This window comes from Protopterus annectens, chromosome 2.part1 (assembly GCF_019279795.1).
Source record: "Protopterus annectens isolate FY-2018-M chromosome 2.part1, PAN1.0, whole genome shotgun sequence".
Taxonomy (NCBI): Eukaryota; Metazoa; Chordata; order Ceratodontiformes; family Protopteridae; genus Protopterus; species Protopterus annectens.
The window spans coordinates 1,676,440,706-1,676,459,888 of record NC_056729.1 but is presented as its reverse complement, the minus strand read 5'-3'; the positions used below and the strand labels follow the sequence as shown (position 1 = coordinate 1,676,459,888).

The 19,183-nt window shown below is 45.1% G+C and overlaps 1 protein-coding gene across 6 annotated transcripts in view; it reads left to right on the top strand.

Moving 5' to 3' along the window:
• The window catches only part of RERE (arginine-glutamic acid dipeptide repeats), a 3,515,893-nt gene that overhangs the window by 1,812,885 nt on the left and 1,683,825 nt on the right, over nucleotides 1–19,183 (top strand). The gene's annotated exons all lie outside the window — the stretch shown is intronic.

The window sequence follows — 19,183 nt, the reverse complement described above, 5'->3', positions numbered from 1 at the left end:
AGACTGCAGTGGAACAGGTGGATCTGGCTGAAGTTTCTGTTGAGTCTCAGGGGGAAACCTTGATTTTACAGGATGTGGCCTCACAGGAGTCAGGTCAGGCTGAAGGGGCCTCTCAAGTTACTATTCTCCCTTCTTTGCCTAGGGGGGTTAGGCCTTCTGCTACTGTTTCTAGGGCTCCTTCTAAGGGCAGGTCTGTTTTGCCGCCTTCTGGGGTTAGTTCTGGTTCTTCAGGGTCTGTACCTAAGAAGCATATGCTTAAAATGGCAGAAGATTTGATTACTTTAATTAGAGGTTCCATGCCCCCTCCTGATAAGAGGCCCAGGGTAGAGCCAGAGTTGGAAAGTTTGGAGCAGGCCTCAGATGATTCTGAGTCTTCTGCTGAAGACATTCAAGATTTTCCTCCTTATTCGGATTCCGATGCAGAGGATTCCACTCCTTCTGCTTCCCCTCCAGAGGATTTTTCATTTTCAGAAACCTTACACTCTGAGGGAACATTTTAAGTGGGAAGGACAGGATTACTCAGATTCCAGAAAGAGGCTTAGAGAGTTCTTGTTTTTACCACAGCATAGACCCTTGGCTATACCTCCTGTTTTGGATGTTGTTCAGGATGTTTTTTCGGAGGCCTCTTTTAATCCAGATTCTATGCCTCCTGCACCAGTTAAACCGGACAGGTATTAATAGGGTACCTGAGGCTCATAAATATCTATATAAGAGTCCTAGGGCGGACCCAGAAACTATTAGTCAGGGGCCTAAGGGTGTTAGGGCTTCTGTTGTAAAGAATCCGGTTCCTCTAGATAAGGAAGCTAGAGCTTTGGACAGATGGGGTAAGAAGGTGTACACCTCTTCTACTTTAGCAATGAGGGCTTTAAATTGCCAGTTTCATATGTTGAAATATCAGAATTTCCTCCTTTCGCAGCTAAAATCTAAAGTGGATGCTTTGGCAGAGGGCATAGCGTGTAAAGAATTGCAAGATTTGGTGCATGTTTCTGAACAGGTGGGGAAACATTCCTTGCAGTGTGGCTTTGATGCTTTGCAGGCTTCTTCTAGAGTGGCTGCCACTGGTTCAGTTCTTCGTAGGCATGCCTGGCTTAAGGATCAGAATTTATCTGAGCATGTTAAGTCTAGAATTCTGGATGCCCCTTTACAGTCTGAAGTTTTGTTTGGTCCCCCTGTGGAGTCTGTTTTGAAGAAAATGGAGGACAAGGCTAAGTCTATGCAGACTGTTAAAGATTTTTTGCAGGTTCAACCTCCTAAGTTTACTAGAAATTGGCCTGCTAAGGGGTGGACGTATCCTTCTTCTGATTCTCAGTCTAGGGGTAGATCTAGGCGTGGCAGGGGCAGAGCTCAGAGTACCTTTAGGCCTAGAACATGGAGTTCGCCTGCTCAATCTGCTGGTGAGGGTAGGGGCCAGTCCTTTCGTAAACAGGCCCAATGACCTGCATTTTCAGCTGCCAGATTCTTCATGCCTGGCAGCTCCTTTGGGAGGAAACCTAGCTCTCTTCAAGCAAAACTGGTTTTTAATCACCCAAGACAAATGGGTGTTGGACAGTATAAACAAAGGTTACAAGTTTTATTTCCATACATTGCCTCCTTTCAAAGGTATGCCAGACATTCCTCCTCTGCAAAGGATGGAGGCTCACAAACAGATTTCATTACTTCTTCACATGGGAGCTATACAGCCAGTACCTCCTTCAGAAGTGGGTCTAGGGTTTTATTCCCGCCTGTTTCTAGTACCAAAGAAAGGGAACACGTGGAGACCGATCTTGGATTTATCTCTCCTCAACACTTATTTGGACATTCCAAAGTTCAAAATGTTGACATTACAACAGCTTTTACCTCTACTGGGAAAAGATCACTGGATGGTAACTCTGGATCTAAAAGAGGCTTATCTTCATGTTCCTATCAGGCCCAGTTGCAGGAAGTACCTGCGTTTTCGAGCTGGAAATTTACATTATCAGTTCTCTGCATTGCCCTTTGGCTTATGTACTGCCCAGAGTGTTCACAAAGGTTCTGGCTCCAGTGATAGCCTTTTTCAGGATGGAAGGAATACAAATTTATCCTTATTTGGACGATTGCCTGATTATTGCACAAGACAGGGACGAGCTTCTTCAGCATCTACAGTATGTGATGGTAGTGTTAAGATGCCTAGGGTATTCTGTGAACGAAACAAAGTCCAGTCTAGTACCCTCTCAGGACATGTGCTTTCTGGGTGTGAGACTGAATACAGCTTCCCAGATGGCCTTTTTGACCCCGGACAAACAGAAAAGTCTTTCACTTTATTTCCATCAAATGTCTCTACAGTCCAGGCTGACTGCAAGGACAGTCCTTCAAGCCTTGGGGTTCATGGCATCTTGTATTTTGGTGCTTCCCAATGCCAAATTGCATATGAGGAAGCTTCAATGGTATCTCAAAAATCTATGGACACAACACTGCCAAGATCTAGACACTGTCATTCAGATAATACCTTGCATTCTGAAGGAATTTTTGTGGTGGGCTCAGGAATGTCACCTAAACAAGGGACTCTCTGTGACCCGGCCAGAGGCGAGTCAGATTCTAACGACGGATGCCTCGGACAAGGCTTGGGGAGCACACCTCAATGGAAAATGGGTGCAAGACACGTGGCCTGCCAGACTTCAACATTTGCATATCAACTTGAAGGAGATGTTAGCAGTACAATTTGCTTTGATGGCTTTCAAGGATTTACTTCACCCAGGGCAGGTGTTGATTCTAACAGACAACACAACTGTCATGTGGTACATCAACAAGCAAGGGGGAACTCATTCGCCTCTTTGCAGACAAGCGATGATTTTGTGGGAGACAGCTCTCAGTTACAACCTCAATCTTCAGGCAAGATTTCTACCAGGAGCACAGAACTCCTTAGCAGATGTATTGAGCAGACAAATGGTGGATCCTCACGAGTGGAAATTGGATCCTCAGGTATTTCAAAAGTTGACAGTGTCATGGGGAACTCCAGACATAGATCTGTTCGCTTCTCCTCTAAATTACCAGTTGCCAAAGTTTTGCACAAAAAGGTTTCATCCCACAGCTTGGAAGCTGGACGCTCTGTCATTCCGTTGGAACAAGCTTCATGTATATGCCTTTCCACCTCTACCTCTTCTGCCCAAGGTTCTCTTGAAGGCCAGACAGGACAAGCCATCCATGATCCTGATAGCACCGGATTGGCCTCGACAACACTGGTACCCGCTACTGAGGAGTTTGGTCCGAGAGCCTCCTTGGCCTCTGCCTTTGATTCCACACCTTTTGTCTCAGGAGGGCAATCACTTTCTCAATGTCAGAATTCAGTCTCTGCACCTAACAGCCTGGCATGTTCTGTTTTAGACTCTGGAGGTTCTCAGCTTCCACAACAAGTTTTGAATGTTATTTTGGAGGCCAGGAGGCCTAGCACAAGGAAAGTTTATGCTGATAAATGGAGGAGATTTTTATTTGGAGCAAAGGGAAGGACTTTGATGTTTCCAAGCCTAATTTGAGTGCTTCTTTACTATATCTTACTGAGTTATTGGACAAAGGTTTGTCCTTCTCCTCCATAAAGGTTCATGCTGCAGCCATTTCGGCTAATTATGACTGTGACCCTCCTTTATTCTCTCATCCTTTGTTTAAGCAGTTTCTCAGAGGGCAAAGAACATAAGACCCCCACGTAGAGCTCCTACTCCTGCTTGGGATCTCAATTTTGTGTTGGAAAAGCTTACTCTACAACCTTTTGAGCCTGCAGCTACTGCCGAGTTAAAGTATTTGTCATGGAAAACTGCTTTTTTGTTGGCCATTACTTCTGCAAGAAGGGTTTCTGAATTACAGGCCCTTATGGCAGTGGAGCCTTTCTTGATTTTTCATAAGGATAGGGTATCTTTGCGTACTAATCCTTCCTTTATGCCTAAAGTGGTTTCTAGTGTGGCCTTAAACCAAACTATTCATTTGCCTACTTTTTATGCAAATCCTCAAAATAAAGGGGAGAAGATTTTGCATACTTTGGATATTCACAGGCAGTTGCTATTATTTGAGCAGAACCAGGGAGTTCAGACAGTCTCAGCAGTTGTTTGTTTCTTTTGCTTTGGGTTCACAGGGTAGACCTGTTTCAAAACAAACTATTTCTAAATGGATTGGGTTTTGTATTTCTTTTTGTTATTCCCATTATGGTAAGGAGATTCCGGCTGGAATCAGACCTCATTCCACTAGAGCTACTGCAACTTCTACTGCCTTTCTAAGGGGGGTAGCTACAAAGGATATTTTGGAAGCAGCCACTTGGAGTTCAGTACATACTTTTTCTAAACATTACCACCTTCCTCTTTATTCTAAGTCTAGGGCTGGATTCGCCACTGCAATATTACAGGGCATTTTAGCAGCCCCTAATGCTTTATGATTTTGCCAACCTCCCTTTCCCATTGCTTTGGGATTCTACCCATAAGTAAGGACTGCAGCAATGTGAGATGAAGAACATAGTACAGTTTTGTACCTACCGTAAATGTAGATGTTCGAAGATCCACATTGCTGCAGTCCTATTTTCCCTCCCTCCTTCCCCTCTGTAGCTTAGCATGGCTATATGGTTTGGGTGATGGCTGTAGTTGGACATATCTTTTGGGAAGGTACTCTTTTTTTTTTTTTTTTTTTTTTTTTTTTTTTTTTTTTTTTTTTTTTTGGCTGTGGCCTTTCTTTTAGGGCCTTCTGACATCTGGGGCAAGAAAAGACTGAGGATATGACGTCGGTCATGCGCTTTTATACCCTGACGCTCTGATGTCAGGGCTGTGCGCCCATGACCGACGTCAGCCTAATACTTTGGTATTCGGGCCGACCGAGGACAGCGGACTACCCATAAGTAAGGACTGCAGCAATGTGGATCTTCGAACATCTACATTTATGGTAGGTACAAAACTGTACTTTTTGTACCTACCATAAATGTAGATGTTAGAGTGTACACCCTGCTGCAGTCCAGGTTACCCTCCCTCCATCCCCTCTGATCTAACTGGCTAAATCTCTACAATACCTTCCTGATGTATTTGCTTATAGCTGGAGGGATTTTGTGTTTGTGCAAAAATTACTTTATTTGGTAGTAATTACTGACCACCTTTTGGGGGCACCTGACATCTGGGGCAAGAAAAACTGAAGAAAATGGCGTTTGATGCATTATATATACCCCTGGCGCACTGACGTCAGGGAAGAAGCGACAGCAACCGACCCCGGACCAAGACTTTGGAATTCCGTCTGACTGCGGGACCACCTGACGACAGGATAACCCAAGTGTGATGACTGCAACAGTGAATACACTCTAACATCTACATTTATGGTAGGTACAAAACTGTACTTTTTTCCCACTGTGTTAGTGAATAGTGAGTCCCCAGCCTTGTTGTTTGATTTAATAGTGGAAACTAGGAGCTTATTAGCTGAGCGTAGAGTTGCAGGAGTTTTGTATGGGGTTATCAGATTAGTGAGAGCAGGTGTGTTCTTAGGGTGGTAAAGGATCTTTTGGGTAATAAGTTGTTGACAAAGTAGTTGGTTTTGCAGTTCTAACCATCCCAGTTGTTTGAGGTTGTGGCATCTTCTCCAAATCCAGGGCAGGCTTTGCCACCGCAGTCTTGCAGGGCATCCTAGGCAGCCCCCAGTCTTCTTGACTGCCTCCACCCTTTTCTTCAGCTTAGGGAATCAACCCAAATGTGATTACTGCAACAATGAAACACGAAGAACATAGTACAGTTGTGCACACTTACCATAAATGTAGATGTTCGAGTGTATTCACTGTTGCAGTCCTGGCTCCCCCCCCCACCCCCTCCATCCCTCTTGTCTCTCTCTCTCGCTCTGTCTCTTCCTTTCTCCTTACAGGGAATTTTTGGTATTTGCTTTCTACTGGTGGTGTACTTCCACCATAACCTAGCTCCCTCGTTGGGGGCTCCTGACAGTTGGGGCAAGAAAAACTGATGTAATGCCGTCGGCTGCCTGATTTTATTCCACTGATGACCTGACGTCAGTCCTGGAGCAACAGCAATTGACGCAGAAATACTAAGCCTCTGGTACTCGGGCCGACTGAGGGCTACCCCTGGCAAGATAACCCAAATGTGATGAATGCAACAGTAAATACACTCGAACATCTACATTTATGGTAAGTGTACACAACTGTACTTTCCATATGCTAAAATTTCAACAACATACCTTGGAACTCCTTAAACAAAAAGTCTTCCTTTCCTGCTTGGGCAGAATCTAAAGATTTACAAGACAATGCATTCTGCAAGACAAGTAACTAAACACACTTTGCACTGTGGTTTTGATGCCCTAGAAGCTTATTGCAGGGCAGCAGTCACTGGATCTGTCATTAGAAGACATGCATGGCTTAAGGAACAACCCCTGCCAGACAATTTCAAATCTAAGTTGTTGGATGCCCCCTTGTACAAAGATGACTTATTTGGCATTAAGGCAGAAGAGGTCTTAAAAATGTTGGAAGAAAAAGCAAATTATGCAAACAGATAAGGATTTCTTACAAGTCCAGCCCTCTAGGTTCAGCAGGCATTGTCCCTCCAAGCACTGGTCCTTTCCTGCTCCGAGTAAACCAGCTCAGCTTAGGCCCTGTGGAAGAACCCCCCCCCCCTCCCCCTAGACAGCAGTCCCAGGGAATGCCAAGATCTAAGTAGTGGGCTACCTCCACTTCAAAACCAGGGAGTTCTAAGCCACCCCCTTATGGTAAGAACTCAGTGACTCACCTCCTCCACCCCACCCTGCCCACTTTCCCTTATGCCCTAGGAGGAAAACTCTCCTTTCACTCAAGCACCTGGGCCACCATTACCAAGGACGAATGTGTTCTGAACATTGTGTCTCAGGGATACAAATTTTTCTTCCACACCCTTCCAACCCCAAAAGAGTTCCTAGATCTACCACCAAATCATTGGGCAGAGGCTCAAAAGCAAATCCTTTCCCTACTTTCTATGAGGGCAGTAGAGGACGTTCCTGCAGAAACAGATAGGCCAAGGCTTCTACTCGAGACTTTTTCTGGTGCCCAGAAAAGAAGGCACCTGGCGCCCCATCCTCAATCTATCCATTGCAAACATCTTCCTGGTGATCCAAAAATTCAAAATGCTCACCCTCCAGCAGCTGCTACCCATGCTCTCCAAGGACACTTGACTAGCCTCCCTAGCTCTAAGAGAGTCCTACCTCCACATTCCAATCAGGGAATCAAGCAGGAAATATCTTCGCTTCAGGCAGGATTTCAACACTTTTAGTTCTCTGTGCTTCCCTTTGGCTTATCTACTGCTCCCAGAGGTTTCACAAAATGTCTGCTCTGGCCATTGCTTTTTGCAGACAAAGAAATATTCAAATTTACCCATACTTCGACGACTGCCTTATTCAGGCAGACAGCCAGGAAAAGCTGCTCAACCACCTGGCCTTTGTAAAAACCCTACTAACGTCCCTAAGGTACACAATCAACGAAAATAAATCCAAGCAGGTGCCCACCCAGAGGGTAATATTCCTGGGAGCAAGTCTGGACACAGCATCCCAAATGGCATACCTTACATCAGAGAAACAAATTTTTCTGACAGTCTACTTCTCTGAACTAGCCACCAGGCCCCAGCTATCTGCAAGGAAGATCCTGCAAGGTCTGGGGTTCATGGCATCTTGCATACTACTCATTCCATATGCCAGACCGCATATGAGAAAACTTCAGTATTACCTAAAGAGCCTTTGGTGTCAACACTTTCAAGACCTGGAAACTCTTCTACCTATAATTCCTTGCCTCAGAAAGGAATTTCTTTGGTGGGCAATAGCATGCTCCCACAACAAGGGACCGCCTTTCTCCCCACCACCCACTGCCCAGACCCTCACCACAGATGCATCAGACTACGGTTGGGGTGTACACCTGGATGGCAGGTGCATACAGGGCCAATGGAGCCCACAGCAAATCCCTCTGCACATCAGAAAGAGATGATGGCTGTGCAGCAAGCCTTGATAGCTTTCAAACCCCTTCTCTCTCCAGGGGTTCTCCTGATCAAAACAGACAACACCACTGTGATGTGGTACACCAACCATCAGGGTGGGACTCACTCCTACCCTCTATGCAGGCTGGCCGTGTCCCTTTGGCGCTCAGCCTCTTCCATGCAACTACACCTGTTACCATAATTCCTACCAGACTCTGTCAACTCTCTGGCAGACCAATTAAGCAGAAACCTTCTGGACCCACATGAGTGGCAACTCAACAGAAGTACCTTCACTCTAATAACTCAGAAATGGGGAACCCCAAAGGTCGACCTCTTTGCCTCCCACATCAACCATCAGCTCAGCAAATTCTACACCAGGGAGCATCACTGCATGGCTTAGAAAGTGAATGACCTGTTGTTCCCCTGGGTCACTCTATCGGTCTATGCCTTTCCTCCCCTACCTCTCATCCCCAGGGTACTGCTCAAAATAAGGGAGGAAAAAGCAAGGACCAGTCGTATAACTCCAGGCTGGCCCCAACAACACTGGGTACCCCTTGCTGTGCAGCCTGTTCCCGCTGCCTCCATGGCATCTTCCTCAGTTACCAAACCTCCTGACCCAGAGGGAAGGGGAATTCATGCATCCCCAATTGCAGCCACTCAGTTTGGCAGCTTGGCTTATTCCCTAACCCTGAATCAATCGGCACTCCTCAGTAAACAGGTTCTGGATGTTATCCGTGAGGCCAGACGTCCTAGCACCAGAAAGTCTTATACAGATAAATGGAAAAGGTTCTACACCTGGATCCAGGCTAAGGGAGCCAATACAGCACAACCCTCCATCCCTCTCATCCTGAATTACTTAGCTGACCACCTACACAGTGGTCTCTCTCTCCTGTATAAAAATTCATGCCTGTGCTATTTTTGCTTATTTTCCCACTGAGCAGCCCCTTTTCTCTCACCCTTTGATCAAACAGTTCCTCAGAGGGGCTAGCAACTTGAGACCCTCAGAAGGCCACCTACACCAACTTGGGACCTTAACTTTGTCTTGGAAATGCTCACCCTACCCCCTTTCGAACCAGCTTCTTCTGCTGAGCTAAAATTTCTCCTGGAAAAAAAAACATTCCTTCTGGCCATCACTTCAGCCAGAAGAGTCTTTGAGCTGCAAGCACTCATGGCCCTGGAACCCCTCATCATTTTCCATGCAGACAGGGTATCCCTCAGAACTGACCCATCCTTCATGCCAAGGGTGGTGTCCAGTGTGGCTCTCAACCAATCCATTCATTTGCCCACCTTCTTTCGTAATCCCCAAAACAAGGGGGAAAGGATTATTCACTCTCTAGATGTGCACAGACAGCTCAGATTCTATCTGGACAGGACTAAATCCTTCAGAAAGTCTGATCAATTGCTGGTTAGCTTTGCTACAGGAGCAGCAGCCAAAGCCATCTCCAAGCAAACCATTTCCAAATGGATAGCACACTGCATCCATTTCTGCTACAAACAGCATGGAAAGCCTCCCCCCAAGGGTGGCAGGACACACTCCACCAGAGCAGCATCCACCTCTGCATCTTTCCTCAGAGGAGTCCCCTATGGGGACATCCTGGAGGCTGCCACCTGGACAGCTGTTCACACTTTTACCAAGCATTACCACCTGCCTCTCTTCTCCAAATCCAGGGCAGGGTTTGCCTTTGCAGTCTTGAAGGGCATGCTAGCCAGCCCGTAGATGTTCTTCGTGTTTCACTGTTGCAGTCATTACATTTGGGTAATCTGCTGGCAGGTTGCCCTCAGTCGGCCTGATTAACAAAGTCTGGGTCCTGCATCGGTTGCTGTCCCTTCTTCGTCAGGGGTATAAAACATGCAGCCAACGCCATTACATCAGTCTTTCTTGCCATGCGGTGCCCAAAGCACAAGCAGTTCGCAAGTGCCGGTCGGCCGACTTCTGAAATTTTCGTTTTCGAGTTTCAGAGCTGAAGTCTTCAACTAAAAAGCTAAGTACCCCTTTGGGGGAACTTTTTCTTGCTCCTTTCAGATGTCAGTAAAAGTTAATAATTGCATTACTTGTGGGAAGCAAATAACTCATAAGGATTTTCATATGTACTGTATTCCTTGCCTAGGCCCTGATCACAACGTGCCTTGCTGTCGGTTTTGTGCTAAATTTAATCAACGCATTATTAAACATCGGTATATGTTTGCTTCCAAATATTTTGGCTCACGATTTAACTATCCAGAAATGTCGGTTAGCAATCCGACTACCGGAATACCTAAAAAACGCAAAGAAAAAGGCAGAGAGACACCGTCGAGATCCAACACTGACGACGATGCTTCTCCTAATTCAGTCGCTAGTTCGCCAGTACTCAGTGAGGCGCTTTCGCAGCCCCTGATACCTGCTACTTTTGATTCGCAGGCCTCTACTGAGACCCATTCGGAGTCCGGTATGCCGCGAGATGCTTCAATTACTGAACCTGCGGATGTCTCTACTTTAGATGGGTCAGGAGCCGCTGTGCAGGCACCAGCTTCTGAGGGTGTTTTCAGGCCTACAGATTTGTTTATTAAACCAACGCAATCTTCAAAACTAAAGCCAAAATCTACATCTGTCTAAAAAAGACAACGTTTGAGCCACGTGTGCATGCCCCTATGCCTAAAAAACAAATGATCAAAATGGCTGAAGATTTAATTACTCTGATCAGGGGTAGCCATCCCCCCTCCTAAGAGGCCTAGGCAAGACATTGATTATGATTCTTCTGAACAGGATTCTATTTCTTCTGTTTCTTCTAATGAACGGGATTTGACTATACCTACTTATGAGGACTCCATGCAGAAGACTCCATTCCTTTTGCTTCTCCCCCTGAGGATTATTCTTTTGGGGGAACTTTACATACCTTATGGGAACATTTACACTGGGAAAGTCAGGATTTCTCTGAATCTAAAAAGAGACTTAGGGATTTTCTTCTTCTTCCTCAACATAGGCCTTTGGCTATACCTCCTGTCCTAGACATTGTTGATGATGTTTTTTCAGAATCTAGTATGGCTCCCGATTCTCTGCCTCCGGCTCCTTGTAAGCCAGGCAGATACTACGGGGTTCCTGACTCCCACAAATTCCTTTTCAAAAATCCTGTTGCAGATCCTGAAACCATTTCTCAAGGTCCCGGGGGCATTATGGCCTCTACTGCTAAAAATCCTACCCCTTCTGATAGAGATTCCAGGGCGCTGGATGGATGGGGTAAGAAGGTTTATACTTCTGCAACCTTGGCAATCAAGGCTTTAAACTGTCAATTTCATATGCTTAAATACCAGCAGCATATTATGGGACTGCTTAAACAGAAAATTATGTCAATTTCTGACTGTGTGGAAAATAAAGATTTACAGGATTTATTGCATTCAGCTGAACAAGTTGTTAAACATACTTTGCATTGTGGCTTTGATTCTTTGGAGGCCTCTTGCAGGGCTGCTGTAACTGGCTCTGTGCTAAGAAGGCATGCTTGGCTCGAAGAGCAAACTCTGCCTGATCATGATCATGCAAAATTGTTGGATGCTCCTTTAAAACAGGACAGTCTCTTTGGTAATAAGGCTGAAGAAGTTTTAAAAAAGATAGAAGATAAAGCTAAGTCTATGCAAACTGTGAAAGATTTCTTACAAGTGCAACCTCCAAGATTTAGTAGGCACTGGCCTACTAAGAACTGGTCCTTTCCAGTTCCTTAGAGAGCCACTCAAGTCAAACCCAGACATTCCAAAGGCTCCAGGTTTCAGTCACAAGGGCCTTTTAGATCAAAACAATGGGGTGCCGCCTCCTCCAAATCTGGAAGCAACAAGGCACCTCCCTATGGTAAGCAGTCTCAATGACTTCCCTCTACACTTTCCAAGCACTTAACTTTCAGCCGTCCCTTTGGGCGGAAAACTGGCACTTCGTGTAAGAAACTGGCATCTTATAACCCAGGACAAATGGGTTTTAAATTTGGTATCCCAGGGATACAGATTTCATTTCCACACGTTGACGATACCAAACGGATGGCCAGACCTGCCCCCAAATCAGTGGGTAGAAGCCCAGAAACCAGTACCGTCTCTCATGGACATGGGAGCTATTCAACCAGTCCCAGAAGAGGAAAAGGGACTAGGTTTCTATTCAAGACTTTTCCTGGTATCCAGAAAAGAGAAATCATGGCGTCCAATTCTGGACTTTACTCTAAACACATTTCTGGACATATCAAAATTCAAGATGCTGACTCTTCAACAGTTATTCCCTATGCTAGGCAAAGATGCCTGGTTGATGACTCTAGACTTAAGAGGCTTACCTGCATATCCCAGTCAAGGAATCTTGCAGAAGATACCTCCGCTTCAAAGCAGGCTATTTGCATTACCAGTTCTCTGCACTGCCCTTTGGCTTATCTACTGCACTCAGGGTCTTCACAAAGTGCCTGGCTGCAGTAATTGCATTTTGCAGGCAAAGAAATATTCAAATATATCCATACCTGGATGATTGTGTAATTCAGGTAGAAAACAGGTACATTCTTCAAAAACATCTGGCTTTTGTAAAAAAGATTCTAACTTGACTAGGGTACGCCATAAACGAAAAGAAATCACAACTGGTACCCTCTCAAAAAATTACATTCCTGGGTGCAAGCTTCAATACAACTGCCCAGATATGGCTTACCTTACGCCAGAAAAGCAAATTCATTTGGTGACTGACTTCAAACAGGTGGCCACAAAAACCCTGCTATCTGCAAGACAAATTATGCAAGCCTTGGGGTTCATGGCCTCCTGCATTCTTCTAATTCCATATGCAAGACTGTATATGAGGAAACTTCAGTGGTGCTTAGAGTTTATGGAGTCAACATTGTCAGAGCCTGGAAACAAGGATTCCTATCATACCTTGCCTGCAGCTAGAGTTCCTATGGTGGGCCGAGGCCTGCCACCAGAACAAGGGACTGCCATTCACTCCACCCCCTGCTGCCCAAACCCTAACTACAGACGTATCAGACTATGCTTGGGGGGCTCATCTGGCAGGGAAGTGCATTCAGGGCAAATGAAGCCCAAATCAAATGCACCTTCATATCAATGAAAAAGAGATGCTAGCTGTACAGAATGCACTGACAGCCTTCAAGGACTACCTTCATCCAGGACAGTTACTGATAGACAGCACCACAGTTATGTGGTACATAAGCAGGGGGGTACACACTCCTACCCCCTTTGCAGACTAGCCATGGCATTGTGGAACACTGGCTTTGACCTATCAAATTCAACTGCAAGCTCAATTCTTGCCAGGAAAGCTGAATACTCTGGCAGATGGACTAAGCAGAAATCTCATGGACCCACACGAATGGAAACTGGGACCACGGATTTTCAACATGTTGGCACGCCAGTGGGGGAGTCCAGACATAGATCTTTTTACCTCACTCCGGAACTATCAGTTGGACAAGTTTTGCACAAGAACTCATCACAAAAAATCCTGGAAAGTGGATGCTCTATCATTCAGCTGAAAAAAACGGTCAGTCTATGCCTTTCCCTGTCTGCCTCTGCTCTCCAAAATTCTACTAAAAGTCAAGCAGGACAAACCAAAAATGATTTTGATTGCTCCAGACTGGCCTCGCCAACACTGGTACCCACTCATGCGCAATGTGTCACACCTTCCACCGTGGCACCTGCCTCAGACACCTTACTTACTATCTCAGCAGAACAGCCAAATTCTGCACACTCACCTCCAAACTTTGAATCTTGCAGCGTGGCTAATCACCTAAATTCAGCCTTGGCATCCCTCAGCAAACATGTGATGGATGTCATTTTGGAGGCAAGAAGGCCTAGTACTAGAAAATCGTATGCTGACAAATGGAAAAGATTCTGTGCCTGGAATCAGTCACAAGGGATAAGCACAACAGTGCCCAATATTCCTCAGATTTTACAATATTTAACTGAGATGCTTCACAAGGGCCTGTCCTTTTCTTCCATAAAAATCCATGCCTCAGCCATTTCTGCTCATTACAACACAGAACCTCCCCTATTCTCTCATCCTCTGCTAAAGCAGCATCTCAGAGGGCCAAAAACTTAAGACCACCCAGGAGAGCTTCAATCCCTGCCTGGGATCTCAATTTTGTATTGGAAAAACTCACTCTTCCTCCTTTCGAGCAAGCTGCTACTGCAGACTTAAAATTTCTCTCCTGGAAAACAGCTTTCCTTTTAGCAGTCACTTCAGCTAGAAGGATTTCTGAATTACAGGCTCTTATGGCAGTGGAGCCTTTCATTATTTTTCATACGGTCAGGGGGTGTCTCAGGACCAATCCATCCTTCATGCCTAAGGTGGTGTCCAGTGTGGCTCTTAATCAGACCATTCATTTGGCAACTTTATTTCCCAATCCACAGAACAAGGGGGAACAGATTCTGCATTCATTGGATGTACACAGACAACTTAGATTTTACTTAGGATAAAATCTCAAAGAAAATCTGAATAACTACTCGTGGCATTTGCTGCAGTTGCAGAGGGAAAAGCCATTTCAAAGCAGACTATTTCCAAATGGATAAGCCATTGTATTCATTTCTGCTATATGCACCAAGGGAAATCTATCCCCCAGGGGATCAGATCTCATTCCACCAGGGCTGCATCTACTTCTACAGCCTTTCTCAGAGGTGTTCCTACCAGAGACATTCTAGAAGCTGCTACCTGGAGCTCTGTTCGTACGTTCACCAAACATTACCATTTACCTCTCTTCTCTAAATCCAGAGCTGGCTTTGCCTCTGCTGTCCTGCAAGGCCTTATAGCTGGTCCTAATGCTGTATAAATCCATCTTCCCAACCATAGCTTTGGGAATCTACCCAAATGTAATGACTGCAACATAAATGTAGATGTTCGAGTGTATTCACTGTTGCAGTCCTGGTTACCCTCCCTCCAACCCCCTGTTTTTTCTCTTACCATACCTCTTCTTTCCATTACTATGCTTAAAAGCCTTTTTGGTGTATTAGTTTTTGTATGGAGGTATATATTCGTGTGTATTTTAAATTACTTAAATATTTCGCTCCCCATTTGGGGGGCACCTGACATCTGGGGCAAGAAAAACTGATGTAATGGCGTCTGCTGCATGTTTTATACCCCTGACGTTATGGAAGAAGGGGCAGCAACCAACGCAGGACCCAAGACTTTGTTAATCAGGCCGACTGAGGGCAACCTGCCAGCAGATTACCCAAATGTATTGACTGCAACAGCGAATACACTCAAACATCTACATTTATGGTAAGGGTACACATCTGTACTTTTCCTTGACTGCCTCCACCCATTTCCTCAGCTTTGGGAATCTACTCAAATGTGATGACTGCAACAGTGAAACATGAAGAACATAGTACAATTGTGTACCCTTAACATAAATGTAGATGTTCGAGTGTATTCACTGTTGCAGTCCTGGTTTCCCTCTCTCCAGCCCCCTTTAATCTCTTTTTCCTTTTGTTACCCTTCTTCCTTGTTCTCCTTTCCTTACAAGGGACATATTGGTATTTATTTTCCACTGGTGGGATTCTTCCACCAGAACCTGGCCTCCTACTTTGGGGGCTCCTGACAGGTTAGGGCAAGAAAAACTGATGTAATGGCTTTGGCTGACTTACTTTATACTGCTGATGACCTGACATCAGTCCTCAAGCGACAGCAACCGACACAGAAATACTAAGTCTCTGGTATTCGGGCTGGCCGAGGGCTACCCTGGCTGGGATAACCCAAGTGTGATGACTGCAAGAGTGAATACAGTCGAACATTTACATTTATGGTAAGTGTACACAACTGTACTTTACTGTGTGTTTCCACCTTTTCCTGTAATTTGCAAGGTATTTTTGAAGGTTCAGGAAGAAAAGCCAAGCATCATTGTGGTGACCTCTTATTGGTCCAGGCAATCTTGGATATTCATCATATTGATCACTGCTGTAGTAGCCTTACCTATATGGGGTTATATCCTGCCAAGGGTGTAATAGCTGGCTAACCTCCAAAGCCTCAGGGCACATTCCATGCACCCAGATTGTTTCACAGCACGAGTTGAGCTGACTGAAAGACAAGTTTGGGCTCCAAGATCTTCAGAGCTTTACTGACTCAAGAGTGAGCTGAGGATCGACATTCGGCTTTTGCTGTTCTTTTGCTGTGCAGATAATTTCCCTTTTTTTGGGATAAATCTTCCATTCAGTTAATTTTGTTCATTATTAGTATCTTTCTCTTAAAGTTATTTTAAAGCTAAAGGAATGTGTGTGTTAATGGACTGTCACAAGTCTGTACTTCACTTTTAAACAGGAGTGTGTCCCCCCCCCCTGGTTTTTAAAGTACTGCAAACCATTTTTCCTGGAAAAATTGTTTATTTTGCTTTGTGGGGCAGGCAGAGTGTATGAAAGTGCTTTTTATTAATTTTCTCTGAAAAAAATGACTGAGCTCTTACTGGTGTTTGCTAATTGTTTTCTACAAGAAAAAGAGGCAGTTTTCAGCTTGGCCATGGAACAGTCTTTCGGTCGCACAGTTATGTCCTCCTTCCAGTCACAGAAAGAAATAATTAAGCAAATCGACCTTGCCGTCACAGCTGGCTAGCATTTTCCCTTAACTGCTGGTGGGTGACTCTGCTGTGGCCATTAGTTGTACCTCAGACCATTAATCTTTTTCCCTAGATCCCTCTGGTGTAACATCTGCAGCCCTATGGACTGGGAGGTTACCCACATCCGTTGTCGCTGGTGAGGTCCCCTCAGTGGGCAAGGGAGATCCACTCTTGTCGGTCCAGGGAGAGGGAACAAGGAAGGCTTCCCTGTTTTGTCAGAATTTTGTGCCCATCCCTTGGGAAGCTGCTTCTGTTGCCATTAGTAACAGTGTTGGCCCCATTTTTCCTGTCAAAAAGAAAAAGAAAACTAAATACGTATCTACTTCTCAAATTTTCTTAGACAAGAGTAGTTTATTGTCTGGATCAGGGTTTAATTTAGGCTGTTGATCCTTCTTGTAAAGTGGTTTCTAGTAAAAGAAACAAAGAAAGCTATCGCCTTTCCTGAAGAGATTCAAGATTGTGAATCTGAATAGGTAGATGAAGGGACTGATACAGGGTTTTCTACTCAAATTCCTGATTTAGACTGAGGAGCGCTCAGTTTCTGGTTTTCCTTGAGGAGAGGTCTCTTTAGTCTAAACTGTTTTTAGAATGTGGCAGTGTTTTCTGTAGACGAGCACTGAGGTTTTTCAGTCTCTCAGAAAATACTATGAGCTGTTAAAGAATGAATTTCCATAACTTGCACCCATTCATCCAGTTTTGTGTGTTTTGTAGTGTGTGTGTTAACTGTCTGCAAATGTTCTTCGTGTTTCACTGTTGCAGTCATTACGTTTGGGGTAATCCTGCTGGCAGGTTGCCCTCAGTCAGCCTGAATTCCAAAGTCCTGGGTCCTGCGTCGGCTGCTATCGCCCCTTCCCTGATGTCAGATCATCAGGGGTATAAAAGAAGCGGCCGACGCCATTTTCTTTAGTCTTTCTTGCCGCGTGGTGCCCGAAGCAGAAGCAAGTTCGCAAGTGCCGGTCGGCCGACTCCTGAGATTTTCGTTCAGATTCCGAAGTCTTCAATAAAGCTAAGTACCCCATTGGGGAAACTTTTTTTCTTGCTCCAGACCGATGTCAGAAAAAGTAAATAATTGTATTTCTTGTGGAAGGCAAATACCTCATAAGGATTTTCATTCTTACTGTATTCCTTGCCTAGGCCCTGATCACAACATTCCTGGTTGTCGGTTTTGTGCTAGATTTAACCAACGCACTAAGCGTCGGTATGATTTTGCTTTAAACTATTTTGGACGCAGGTTTAATTATCCAGAAATGTCGGATAGCCGTCCGACTACCGCAGTTCACAAAAAAACCCAAAGAAAAGGAGAGTGAGAGAGACAACCGAGGCCCAAAACTGACGACCAAGCTTCTCCTAAGTCAGTCGCTGGTTCGCCGATTCTCAGTGAGGTGCTTTCGCAGCACGTGACGCCCGCTACTTTAGAGTCGCAGGCCGCTACCGACTCGCATGTGGAGTCGGCCATGCCGCTGGAAACCCAAGGTATTGGAGCCTTTGATACTATTCCTTCAGATGGGTCCGGAGCCGCTGAGCAGGCACCGGCTTCTGAGGTTGTATTCAGACCTAAACATCTTTACATTAAACCGACTGCAAAGGCAAAGACTAAAGCTCCTTCAAAAGCAAAGAAACAAACTCAAGAGGCACGTGGTCAGGCCTCTATGCCCAAAAAGCAGATGCTCAAAATGGCCGAAGACTTGATTACCTTGATCAGGGGTTCCCATCCCCCTCCTGATAAGAGGCCTAGGCAAGAGACTGACTATGAATCTTCAGATCAGATTTCCATTTCTTTTGATCAGGAATATTCTCTTCCCCCCTATGAGGATTCTGATGCTGAAGAATCTATACCTTCAGCTTCACCTCCAGAGGACTATTCTTTTGGGGAAACCTTGCATACCATGAGGGAGAATTTACACTGGGAGAGCCAAGATTTTTCAGAATCTAAAAAGAGGCTCGGGGATTTCCTTTTACTTCCTCAACATAGGCCACTAGCCATTCCATCTGTGTTAGACATTGTAGATGTGTTTTCGGTGTCTAGTCTTACCCCTTACTCCTTACCTCCAGCTCCTGTTAAGCCTGACAGATATTACAGGGTTCCTGACTCTCATAAATTCCTTTTTAAAAACCCTGCTGCAGACCCAGAAACTTTTTCACAGGGTCCCAAAGGAGTTAAGGCTTCCGCTGCAAAAAACCCTACTCCCTCTGATAGAGATTCTAGGGCACTGGATAGATGGGGAAAAAAGGTTTACACATCTGCTACCTTGGCTATAAGGGCCTTAAACTGTCAGTTTCATATGCTCAAATATCAGCAACATGTCATGGCATTGCTTAAACAGAAAATGTTGTTAAACTCTGAATGTGTAGAAAACAAGGAAATGCAGGATTTATTGCATGCAGCTGAACAAGTTGGAAAGCATACTTTGCAATGTGGTTTTGATTCTTTGGAGGCCTCCTGCAGGGCCCCAGTTATGGGTTCTGTAATTAGGAGGCATGCTTGGTTAAAGGAACAAAATCTGCCTGATCATGTCAAAGTTAAATTATTAGTTGCACCTTTACAGCTTGATACTTTGTTTGGTGTTAAGGCAGAAGAGGTGTTAAAGAAAATGGAGGACAAAGCTAAATCTATGCAAACTGTCAAAAGATTTTTTACAAGTACAGCCACCTAGGTTTAGTAGACACTGGCCAACAAAGAATTGGTCCTTTCCTGTGTCACAGACCTCAAAGGGGCAAATCCAGACGCCCTAGAGG